The sequence below is a fragment of the Podarcis raffonei genome, chromosome 16 (assembly GCF_027172205.1).
Source record: "Podarcis raffonei isolate rPodRaf1 chromosome 16, rPodRaf1.pri, whole genome shotgun sequence".
NCBI lineage: Eukaryota > Metazoa > Chordata > Lepidosauria > Squamata > Lacertidae > Podarcis > Podarcis raffonei.
Genome location: NC_070617.1, coordinates 40438951 through 40450801, shown reverse-complemented (window position 1 = coordinate 40450801; position 11851 = coordinate 40438951).

Below are 11851 nucleotides of genomic sequence, written 5' to 3'. Positions count from 1 at the left end.
CTATCACTTAACTACCTGAGATCTTTTAAGTGGATCAAGAAGTTTGTTTTCACTGTACCTACTTGACTTCAGAGCGCGCCTAGGGGAATCCGTAACTGTGGCTAAATATACACCACCATATTTGTTATGTAATAAGAGTCACTGCCCTGGAAAAGGGCTCTGCCCATGTTACACTACTTTAGCACAGTTAGGGCATCTCCTTTGGACGTGCCCTCATGACCACCAACTTCCCTTTAGCAAGTTTGGGTGGGGATGGAATTGGCTAGTGGTTAGGTTATTAGTTTTATATATAGCTTCATACTACAAAATGCCCCAAAGTGATTTACAACTGAAGTACAAATACAATAATTAAAACTACATAAGCATGCTAACAACATATTCAAATTATTGTATCATAAAAGCATTCCTTCCCATCATAACCAACCCATGCAATTGAAGATGAACACCAAAAGAAGACAAACATCCAATCATGCGGCTGTCCAAATGCCCCCCCAAAGAAAAACATATTTGTGTAATGTTAGGTGGGCCTCCCTGGAGAGAGCATTCCTTAGAACAAAAAAGGCTCTCGTGTGTCGTCAAAACCCCACTCCCAAATTCCTTGACTCACTTTTGCACTTAAAAATGAAGTTTCTGTACTTTCAAAGATAAGGTACATTTTCTTTCCTGCTTTGTTTAATTGGAGAGTAAGGGAGTGCTTCAATAAAACATTAGAAAAACCTGACTTTCTGGTGGCACCATAGAATCATAGAATCATAGAGTTAGAAGGGACCCTGAGGATCATCTAGTCCATTGGGTAGGCAACCTAAGGCCCGGGAGCCAGATCCAACCCAATTACCTTCTCAATCTGGCCCACAGACAGTCCGAGAATCAGGGTGTTTTTACATGAGTAGAATGTGTCCTTTTATTTAAAATGCATCTCTGGGTTATTTGTGGGGCATAGGAATTCGTTCATCCCCCCCAAAAAAAATAGTCTGCCCCCCCCAAAGGTCTGAGGGACAGTGGACTGGCCCCCTGCTGAAAAAGTTTGCTGGCCCCTGATCTAGTCCAGCTCCCTGCAATGCAGGACTGTGCATACAGGGATATGGGGATGGAACCTGCAACCTTGGCATTATCAGCCCAACGCCAGCCAGCTGAGCTATCCAGGCTAGATACAGTCTTGCCTTGTTTACCTCAGGCAAGTAATGATTTAAAAGGATTCAAACCAGTTTGTGCCAAAGCTGTGAGCACAACGAAGAGGTGTGAACTCAAATTCACAGCTGCACATTTGTGAAATGCAAACACTGCGTTCCTTCCAATGAGCCTTCTGATCCTCGTATCCAAGACTGCCGCCACCACATAGAACATTTCTTCATCGTTGAGCTACAAATAGTCCTGTGCCTGCAGCAGGGCATTTCATGGGAGAAAGTGACTGCTGAGGCACACCATACTTTTCATACACAACACACGTTCCCAGTCCTGCCTGGAGATGCCAAAGATTGATCCTGGGAACTTTCTGCAGGCAAAGCAGATTCTCTACCGCTGAGCTACAGCTCTTTGGATTAAACCAAAGGCTGCCTACAACTTGCATCCACGTGCCAACGGAGCTGGCCAAGCTAAACTTGGAGGTGTTCTTGGCTCATCGCTTTGAAACTAACCAGACACACTGCCCCAAACCTCACACCCAGTGCTGCATATTGTACTACAGTAATTTCTAGTAATACAACGGATTCTCTGGCAAGATTCTGGTGTTAGATCGTGTCCTCCCTAAAAGAGGGCACGTGTTGCAGTGAGACCTGGAGACCGACCTCCTGTGTTGTGGGTGGGTGAGATCGGACAGCCCAACACCCGATTGGTAGGTCCCTCATTGTTGGGTTCAATCTGGCCAATGGGGCGCAGTTCAAATGGATCGAGGGACCTATATATACCCATGCACGTGACCCAGAGCTTTCTCTTTCGGCTCGTGCATTCGGAACACCCGCCCACCTCTCCCTATTTTTAGGGCATTTTGCAATTGACCTTGCTGTGCCATCGTGCGTCATCTGTTGTTGGGACAGGGGCACGGTAGGAATTTCCCCACTTGGCTTATTGGCTGTTGCCATTTGGCTTTCGCCTGCAGCGTAGCAAATCATCACAACTTGTAAGGTTGCGGATAGGCACTGGTTCAGGTGATAGGGATGGGAGAATGGTCACACCATCCCTATGTGCAGGGTATTCCGTTAACGGAATCCAGGGACTTAACTGGTTTGGTCATCCCCTGAGAGGGGGTTGTGCCCGTGCCTGAGTCCAGGGGGGCATCTGGGTGGTGAACATAGTCTGTTCCCAGCTTTTCGCCTACCCAGGTATTCACCCTTGGCTGACCTATGCTGGTGCCCTGGGTCAGTGCTGCCTGCAAGGGTGCAGGGAACTAGTCGAACCAGAGCCTATGCAACCGCTCACCTTCTGTAATCAATAAAGTTGTGGCCTAAATTCTGCCAAAAACCAAACTGTAATTTGAGTCAAGTGTGTCTTTAGGGGGGAGGTCTCTGGGTCTGAACATGCAACTTCTTTGCAATTATCTCCTTCACATTTAGCAAGAGTAGCTAAAACTATTTACACCCCTGAGCAGCTGCTTGGGTTATTTGTGGGGTCAGGCCAGGTGCCCCCTCTCATCAGGCATATGGGCTGGATCTAGACACATCAAAGAAGCGTTTCAGGAAAACGCATTCTAAACTTTGTCTGAGAAATCCTGTTGGCAAAAAGAGAACTCCAGAGCACCATCTGGTGTCACAGGGTTATAATGCATATCCAACACATGCAAAACACTTTTTCTTTCCCAATCTAGCTGAGTCCTTGGAAAGAAAGAAATACCCTTCCTTGGAGGCACATTTTCTGACAGAAGTGGGCTGCAAATGTATTGCTCCATCCTAGAATCCATGTTTTATCTTTGTTATTTATTGAGCTGGGGAGCACAACACAAAAGGCAGCTTGTCTGATAAAAAGGCTCTTTGTGTGTGTATGTGTGGGGGAGTTATTAATGAGTCAGACTTCTAAAGCCCTTGTCTTAACTCAGACAGAGAAAGATAAGGTCCTTCTTGTGTCAGAAGTTGGGCCTGTGGCACAGTCAGTACAAAGTCTCCTTTTGTCTCTCCTCTGCTACATCGCCTGTGCCTTCATTTGGGGCATGGCAGGTCAGCACGGCCCCCTCAGACAGAGATGTCTTTCGGGAAGAGTGCCATGCACAAATGCACAAAAAATACCTTCTGTCTCATTTCGCAGGTGGAAGAGAGGAGTTATTTGGGAGAAAGCAGACAAACGGATGGGGGATAATTCTATCAACAACTATAAACTGAGAGCTAAATGGAAGCACCACCTTCCAGAGCCAGCAACCAGGGTCACTTTCAGATGACCTGTTGATTCATCCTAAGTGATTTCCACATAGTTTGCAGGGAGGTTAGACAATGTTGGCTATGTACTGATCATTTGTTCTGATTTGATTCCTTATTGCAAACAACCTGCAGTTTTTTTGTGGGGAAGGTAAAGCAGGTTTGTTGTACACAACCCTCTGGTCAGCTGTTGTTATAAGAATTTTAAGGTCTCGAATATATAATAAATATTCATAAATGCACACATATCTAAATATCTAAACCATGTGTCTGAAATAGTATAGGAGAGCAATCCTGAAGCCATTTTGACTCTCCCAAAGACCTCAAATATTCCTCTGCATTAAGAGAGGCAAACGGTGAAAGCCTTCCCATTGTCCTTTTGCTTACAAATCCTGTCTTAAGGGCATATTTGTGTATGAATAGGGTGAGCCTGTGAGCTTGACTCAGGAACTAAAATATTAACCATCACAAAAGAATGCCCAAGCTGCCCAGGCAATGCAATCAGCAACTATTATCAGGTATCTGGGCAGACAGGATTTCTACTGTAGACCGCCTCCTATGATGTATGTACAGTATGATGATTTTGGGGTGGTCTTTGGCTAAGGGGGCTGGGCAATGTCAAAAGTCTTTAAAGCTTACTGCACACTTTTGTTCATGGTCTCTCCCTCCTTGGAAGGAGGGGAGGAAACTCTGTTGCAACAGAAAAATAAATGTCTGCCTTGCTTTCCACTGGATTCTGCCACCCTCCATTCTTCTTTGACTGATCATGGACTTAGGGGACTCAAAGAGTCCCATGGGGAGTTACGCAGCAAAAGCAAAACCCCCAATTTTTATATTACTGTAATTCTGCAAATTGAATTTGGTAGTAAACGACTGAATCCCACCCCAAAAATAGGAGCAGTCTGAAAGCACCCCTGGTGTGGTGCACAACCAGAGTGAACGGGCATTACGTGTGTGCCATGCTTGTGGGGTTTCCAAAGACATCTGGTTGGCTACTATTGAAAAAGGATTCTGGATGAAATGGATCTTTGGCCTGACCCAAGATGGCACTTAGGAACCTAGGAAGCTGCGCCCGGCTGAGTTGGGACATTGCTCTGCTTCGCTCAGTCGTGCTTATGCTGACCTGCAGCCGCTCTCTCCAGGATTTCCAGCCAGGGTCTTCCCTTACCTGGAGATGCCAGGGATTGAACCTGAAACTTTTGCACGCCAAACATCTGCTCTCCCAAGGATGTGTGGCCCTTTCTATCACATGTAATGTGTACTCTCTTTCCTATTGACTCTGGTTACAGATTTTGCCCCCTGCCCAAAGAGCAAATGAAATTCCTTTATTCAGTGCCATATCTATGGGGTGCTAGCTGAGTTTTTTTGCCCCAGCTGAAGTCTCCAGAGGGGTGCCACTGAGGCTCTCAGCCTGTGTGTGTGTACCCAAGAGCACGTGGAGGGGTGCCAACGTGGGTCTTTGACCAGGGTGAAATAAAGCCTAGTTTTGCCCCTGCCTTATTCTGTGTTAGACCATTGGTCCACCCAGCTCAGTGTTGTTTCAGCAATGTCCCCAGGATTTCAGGATCTCATAAAGGGGGTCTTTACCTAATGATGCTATGGGGATATTACTCCCCAACCCCCTCCCCTATTTATATATATTTCTTATTTGGCTGCATGCTTCTCACTCAGCCTACACCTCCGATTTCTGCTAACTCCAGCTAAAATCTTCCTATCAATTCCTCCCCCCCCCCAGACAGAGCTGACCTTTCCCTTTCCCTGGGAGCTACAGGACTGTCACCTCCTCCAAGCTCTGAGGAGTATCTCATTTGAAAGCAGTTCCCCAAGACTCCATTTCCTGGCCATTAGCTGCCACTGAGGAAACATTAGCAGCCTATTCTGCACTTTTAACTGGCAATCAGCCTAACAAAGGAATGGTCAGGCAGTAGCCACAACATCATTCTTATGGTCATACAGAAACAAAAGTGCAGTTCTTCCAGGCTCCTGTTTAGCTCAATAGCTGAAGATATTTCTTTAATGGGTACTGACAATTACAAAAGGTTTGCTTAAAATGAGCATTGATGGCCATTGGGAAGTAGTGGCTACAAAACACATCTGGGTAGGTACTGAAAGAAATAATTTTACTATATTCAAGCTCCCATGGAGATGGAAATCTGAGTTTTTGCAGCTAGTGCTCAGGAAGGAGCCAAGCTTTGGGAGAAGAAAAGACTCAGGAGTAAACCCTACGCAAATCCGGAGTAGAGTCCCTAAGACGGTTGGGTTACTGGGTTACGTGGTGCCTCATATGCATCCTTCTGGCAACTCCTGCAGCCAATCTGGTGCCAAATGTATTGCTCTCCAACCAGCGAGGCTGAGAGGGGGGTCTTGTTGTCTGGGCAGCCCAGGACCTCCTGACACACTGTCCCAGGAAGGTCACTTCCGTGCTGCTAATGCAGCAGTTTGACTTCACCACCAGAGGTGCACTCCACTGCCTCTTGAGATAGACGGATGCCACCTTCATCCTTGTTCTTTCTCCAACTCTTTTCATTCAGTTATATATATGCTCAGAACCAGTGATGTAGTGGCAGATTCTGAAGGAGGAGGCCCATAGCACTGTAGCTGAGCATCTGCCTTGCATGCAGAAGGGTCCCAGCATCTCCATGTAGCACTGAGAAGGACTCCTGCCAGAAACCCTGGAGAGCTGCTGCCAGTCAGTGTAGACAATACTGAACTAGATGGACCCAATGGTCCAACTTGGTATGAGGCAGCTGGCTATGTTCCTCACAGCCCTTACACTGTGCAGCCCATCACTCCTCTTGTACCCATACTCCGGGGCTACCAGCCTTTGCAATAGCTTGCATTTTTCCAGTAAATAAAAGTGACAAAGTCTTCTCATCCCAATCTTCTTCACAGGGCCATTGTAAAGATAAAATGAAGGGAGGGGGCAGAGATGTATTGCCCAGCCTGAGCCCATGGAACTAGGGGGTAGGGGTGGAAGGAATCTGAATAAGTAAAACAAATCCTGCGTGAATTTCTGTGCACACTTTTGGCCTTGAATTTATTTGTGTGCTGAGCACCGTCCGCAATGGCAGCATTTTATGTGCTCAAGTCGGTTTCAGCACAATGGGAGTTGGCTTTTCTTTATGTCCATGGCATTTTCCCAGCCCAATAAAACCTTTGCAGCACCTCTTCTCTCCCCCCCCCAAATTTTTATTGATTTTCACAAAATTAAAAACACACACACACACACACAAACACAAATCATAACCTTATTACAACTAATCTTCTTAACATTGTTAAGTGACTTCCTCGTATCCCCCTAGTTGAATTTCAATGCATATCATTTTAACGCTTTTCCAAAGCACCTCTTCTCTTTTATTGTGTGTTCTGTTCCTCCTCTCTTTAAACAAACAAGGACAGCAGAAAACCCAGCACACACGACACACCGCCCCTCCCCAAACCCAACCCAGCACACACGACACACGGCCCCTCCCCAAACCCAAGCCTTCCACGCTCAGGTAGGCCATCATCTTCCAAGGATTTCAAAATGAACTGTCAGCAGATTATTATTACTACTTATAAAATTTGTATACCGTCCTTTATCTGAAGATCCCAGGGCAGTTGTGATAGAGGACACAGAATGGAGAGAAACAGAAATGCATCACTATGGAAGGTTTGGAGTACGGCTAATGGTTTGCAGGAGAATGTGGGAACAGAGAAGTGCTCTTTATGCTACTCTAGGAGCTCTTGGGGCTCTTGGGTCCAATATTTGTCTGCTTATTTGTTTAAATTATTTGCCGCTTTTCTACAACAAGCTGGGAAGCAGCTTACAGCAAACATTCAAATAATCGAAATACAGAACATGCCAGTGAAGTCAAAGTAACAAAAATCAACAACTTAGCAAACACAGAACAAACTGAATATTACATACCCCCTCACACACCCAATCTAGGTTTAAGTACATAAACACAAAGCAAATCTGAAAGTTAACTAGCCGTAAAGTTTGTGGTTCTGGTCCTGCTGCAGGTAGATCCAAGGCCAGGTAGATGATATACAGCTGCCTCCACATCTCTCCTCCAGAAGAGGCTGACAGCTGCAAAAGGCAAATGTCAGGGAGAACAATGGTGGTCTGTCTCTTCCTCAGCCTCCTGGAAGTACTGATTGCCAGTGAAAGTCTTCTTGTACTGGTGGCTGTGCACTGCAACAGAGCTCTACAGGAAGTGCTCATGTGTGGACAAATGTGCACAAAAGTGCCCAAGGAAGAATTGAATCTGTGTGACCCACATGCATATTACGTGTGTATTAAATCAGTGCATTATGTATGTACACAATGCAAGAACCGGGATCAACAGTGTTTCTAAGCCATGCCTTCTGGCATGGAAGAGGGGGTTGCAAATGCTCTGAAGGTTTAAAAATATGAAGAGAGAGAATGGCCTGTTTCCTTCCACCTCAAACAAGCATGTGATTGGTATATCAATGCCCCCCAAAGGCCTGTATGGCCAGTGTGGTGTAGTGGTTAAGAGCGGTAGATTCGTAATCTGGGGAATCCGGGTTTGCTTCCCTGCTCCTCCACATGCAGCTGCTGGGTGACCTTGGGCCAGTCACACTTCTCTGAAGTCTCTCAGCCCCACTCACCTCACAGAGTGTTTGTTGTGGGGGTGGAAGGGGAAGGAGAATGTGAGCCGCTTTGAGACTCCTTGTGATGGCCTGGGAATCCGATTCAGAGGCTGAACCGGAGGAATCCCAGCCTGCACAGGAGTCCCCGCCTCCAGGGCCGGCTGAACTGGGGCAGGGCCTTGATTCTGAAGCGCCTGCACCTGTGCCGGATCCTCAGGAGCAGGCACCAGGTGAATCCACTCTGGCTCCAGAGGTGGTTGAGGACTCAGTGCCTACAGGTGAGTCTCCCCCTGGGCCCAGTAACCCTTCAGCCTCTCCTGAACTGCAGAGGCTCAGGGCAGAGAGGCGGAGGGAACTGGTTTCTCCCAGGAGGAGTGCTCGACTTAAGGCCAGGAGAGGCGGGTCTCCTGGGGGCCGGGACCGCCCCTGGCCTCAGAGAAGATAAAGGCCAGTCAGCCTGGTCCCAGGTTGCGGGAGCAACGTCGTTGATGAGCTGTTTTGGCCAGCATCCAGTCCTGTTCCCCCAGAGTTCCTGTCCTTGCCAGGCTTCTCGCTGTGGACCCCGCTTCGCCCAAGGAGGACTGTCTGCCGACCCTCAACTCAGGTCCTGGACCTCGCCCCATGGTAACCTCCTCCTGGACCAGCACACTCCTTCAGGTAGTGATAAAGCAGGATATCAAATCCAAACTCTTCTTCTTCTCTTCTTTGTGTTGCCACCCCAAACTCCAAGTGCTGTGAGCTTCCAAGGGTTCCAGAGTCCAGTTTCCTTGGAATGAGGGACAGTGGAGACTGTGGTGTCTTTATGGCATATGGTTTATTTACAAATGTATGCACAACCTGAGCCTACAATGGGAGGGGCTCACCCCAGAAGGTCTTGCTTTTCCCACAGTCACAGCCTTGGATTAAATCAGAAATAAAGCATGGCTCTGCCTCTCTGGCTTCTGCCTGCTTCTAGCCCAGTTCTCAAATGCAGCTCTGGCTTTTGTGTTCCTCACTACCATCCACTTGAGGGGGGGGGGGAGGGGGAGGGGGCCCACCCACTTGCCCTCTGGCACAGAGCAACCTCCTTTCTTATACTAAGGACCACCTCACCTAGAAGCTTGCCTGGCTAGTTCAACAATAGAATACTCCTTCAGATTTTAACCCTTGCTGGATGCAGGACCCCAGGGCATCATGCAGGCTAACCTCTCCCAAACTCACAACTCTCTGGTTTGCAACCCAAACAGGAGTACATCCCGGCATCTCCAGTGTCTGACAGTCTCACTCTTGACTCACCTTGCCCCTGAGTTCTGTCCAAAGCTTGCAATGACAGTGCAGTAAAAGACAAGAAGCAAAAGTGTACAAGGGAGAAGCCAGAGAGGATTTTCTTCCTCCCCTCACCTGAGTCACCAGAAGGAATTACAAACATGCCTGGCACTTATTTTATCTGAACGTGTGACCTTCTTCCAAATATTATTTCTCCCAAGGTTTCCTGGCCCCCTGAGAGCATTTTGCTTTCCACCCTTGTGATTTTAAAAATTACCATTGCTGACCCAAAAGTCATCTTTCAACAGAACATTAGCCATATCCTCGACACTCCCCCATTCTTCTGAGAGTGTGGAGTGGAGGAGATACTGTTTCTGGCCCTGCCAAACTGGGGAAGGGAACATGCTGCTTTGATGCGCCTAGCTGCATTTTACAGTGACGTAGCAGCCAAGCAAAGACCAGCGCTGCAACCTTCAGTCAACGAATCAGGTTAAAAACTTTTATTTAAAGCACATTTGAAGCTCACTGCTTCCCCATAGCTTCCTGGGAGCTGTAGCCAAAGGTGCTTGAAATTGTAGGTCTGTGAGGGGTGAACTGCAGTTCTCAGGATTTTTTGAGGGAAGCCATGCAGCATGTACGGTGCAGATGCAAAGGTGTCCCCTTGTTAATTGGTCAGCTGTTTGCTTTCACAAAGTTAATAACTGTAATATTTGTTCTTATATGGGCCTTGGGGAACGCCTCTTTTAATTGGTGCGCCCGCTACCCCACGTGTGTGCAACATCTATAATCATGGAAGGAGAATTTTTGTTTGTTTGTTTTATCTATAATCATGTAGAGCAGTGCATCTCAAAATGGTGGTCCACAGGCTGGTGCTGGTCTGTGAGCCATTGGCTGTTGGTCCGCAGAAGCTCCACCACTGCCCAGGTTGAGTGGGATGCTTCTGGGACCAAATATGGTGCAGGTCCCTGGCACATTGAATGAGGAAGTAATTGCGCGCCACCACATCAGAAAGTCTGAGAAGCCCTAGTACAAAACATGTTTTTATTCTGCAACTGTGTCATGAGGAATGCATGTATGGCCAGGAAGGACGGCTGTCTGGAGAGCCATTGCTGCCAGCCTGTGTAGACAACACTGAGTCAGGTGAACCAAAAGCCTAATTCATTAGAAGGAAGCTGCCTATGTTGAATGAGTAAACTGACTGCAAGTGATGCAATTGACCATCTCACCCTGCGCCCTGTGGTCCCACGGGATCCCAGGGCAGGGCAGGTCTCCATCTCTGGGGACAGAGAGGAAGAGGGGCATCCTCAGAAAGAGACAGCTGACCTTGTAAGCCCCCTTTCCACTGCCATGGATATCCCTGCAGTTCAGCTGTAGCCTTTCCCAGGCTGTGTACACACTCCAAAGCCCATTCAAAACACATTTCCCCACACAGATAATCCCAGGGTTTATTAAGGGTTGCTGGGAATTATAATTCTGTAAGGGGTAAACTGTGGGACGCAGAATCCCTCGAAGGAAATGATGTGCTTCTAATGTGTTTTAAAGGTACAGTTATAAGAATTCTAAGGTTGAATTCCATGATCTCAAATATAAAATAACTGTTCATAAATGTACAAGGCAAACACATACATAAGTATATAAACCATGTGTCTGAAATAGTATAGTAGAACAATCCTGAAGCCATTTTGACTCTCCCAAATTGACCTCAAATATTTCTCTGCAAGGAGGAAGGAAATGGGAAAAGCTTTCCAATTGTCTTTTGACTGTAGGGGCTTACACCTCCCTTTTCAAATACAGTCTGGCAAGTATCTGTTAAGCTGAAGACACTTATCAATATGCAGAAGAGATTCAGGAACTAAGTATTTACCATCTCAAAGGAATGGCCAGGCTGCCCAGAAAAGGCAATCAAGTAAGGCCTTATCAGGTATCCTGGCAGACAGGAGAGAAGCAACACTCTCAAATTTCTGCTAGAGACCGCCTCCTGTGATGTATGTTTTGGCGTGGTGGTCTTGGGCTGTTGTTGTTGTTTAGTCATTTAGTCGTGTCCGACTCTTCGTGACCCCCTGGACCAGAGCACGCCAGGCACTCCTGTCTTCCACTGCCTCCCGCAGTTTGGTCTACAGTTGGTCTACATGGTCTACTCATGCTGGTCTCCAGGTGGGCAATTTCAGAAGTCTATATAGGGGCTTGCGCACCATTGTCCGGGGTTCTCCTCCCTCCTGTGTGTGGTGAATGGGGACCCTGCTGCAACAGTTTATTTCCTTTGATAAAGATCAGGCTTACTAGCCCCTTTACTTCTCAATATACTTTGGTTGGCTTCTGTTATTTTCTCCTACCGATAGGGAACCCACTTAAGGACTCTATACGGGCTTTGGAATATCCCATAAGGGAAAGGTAGCAGGAGAAAAGAAATGCAGAAATGTGCTTAGCATGTGTGGCTCTCCATCCTGCTTTTCCTGCATTCCACTTGAACTAGGCAAATGTTCCAATTTTATTTCTGGAACATAAGCATACACTGTGCCACTTTCACTAATAGTCACACTGAATCTCACTTTGCAGCTGGTGGTTTTGTTTTTTGTTTGACTGGATGGTGGTGATGAGGATTGAAAAGCTTCTTTCTTCTCCCGCATCAGGTCAGTAGCAGCTGAGGCCTAAGGCACATCATAAAAGCT